This window comes from Nannochloropsis gaditana (assembly GCF_000240725.1).
Source record: "Nannochloropsis gaditana CCMP526 unplaced genomic scaffold scaffold567, whole genome shotgun sequence".
Taxonomy (NCBI): domain Eukaryota; class Eustigmatophyceae; order Eustigmatales; family Monodopsidaceae; genus Microchloropsis; species Microchloropsis gaditana.
In genome coordinates this window covers 14267-15440 of record NW_005803386.1, presented here as the reverse complement: position 1 = coordinate 15440, position 1174 = coordinate 14267, and positions in this window count along the sequence as shown.

The window sequence follows — 1174 nt, the reverse complement described above, 5'->3', positions numbered from 1 at the left end:
CCCCACCGGCTCCTCCGCTTCTGCTCCGGGAGCCACCGCGACAGGATTCACGGTGTGGCTGGAGGTCGGTGCAGGGGGCCTTCCTCGAGTGCCCGCGAGGTCGGCAGCCACGTATCCCTTTCCTCCTCCGCCTCCGCCTCGTCCCACCGCGATCGAAATTTCCTCCGTCCTCGCCACATTTTGCTCGTCATTGCTGGGATCTTATCTCTTGTGACTGCCGTAGCCGTCCCGCTGGCGTACAACGAAGTCTTTCTTGCCGATAAAGAAACGAGAGCCAACCGTGCGGAACGCCGACAGACGCTTTTGTTCACTTCCCTACTTCTAGCCCACCCGCTTTTGGCCCTCCACCTCCATCATTTCCTTGGATATATCCCCTCACGCACTAATATATGCTTTCCGTGGTGGTCCTTTACCTTTCCAAAAATGAAAGGAAGGGTCGGCTACTATTGGTGCCTCGCATGGTTGACGGCGTCGTTCGCCTTCCTCCTGCTCGTGGCGTTAGACGTGCGTACACAGACTGCCCTGGGACTGGTCCCTATGCCTCTTAAACTGTGGGAAGTGGTGCTAGGATCGGTGGTACTGGCGTTAGGGGTGTGGATGCACGTTGGAATGTGTGCCGTCTGGTGCGTGGAACGGGGGGAAGACCGGGAGGACGGAGAGAGAAAGGGGGACGAGGCGGAAGGGGGTGTGGGGAGGAATAGCTATGGCGCAGTAGGTGCGAATGTAGACCGCACGCGTGAAGACGACGGGAGAAAGTACAGGGATCTGGAAGAGCAAACTCCTCTGCTGACGTCCACGCACAAAGTAGCTTAGGACCAAAATTTATGTACAACGAGCGGCGGAAGGACCTTTGAATGTATTAAAGGTGATGATTCACCGCAAAGCACGTATTAAGCGCCGAATAAACGACTCCATGAATGCACAGCAAGCAGACTGCTAAGCTCTTGGGGACTCCCTAGGCGCCTCCATCATATCTTTTCTTTCCGTAAATCCTTGCAAACATCGCCACATTTCACGCACACACACATTGCCACGTATACTCTTCTCCCTATTTTCCCCATCCTTCGCGCCGTCCCTTTCCTTCCACTCCAATTTCGTCGCCCTCCCCCCTACTCTGCCGCTTCAGCATCTTTCTCTTCAACGCGTCACTTACCTTTACACAGTGGCGGGGGGC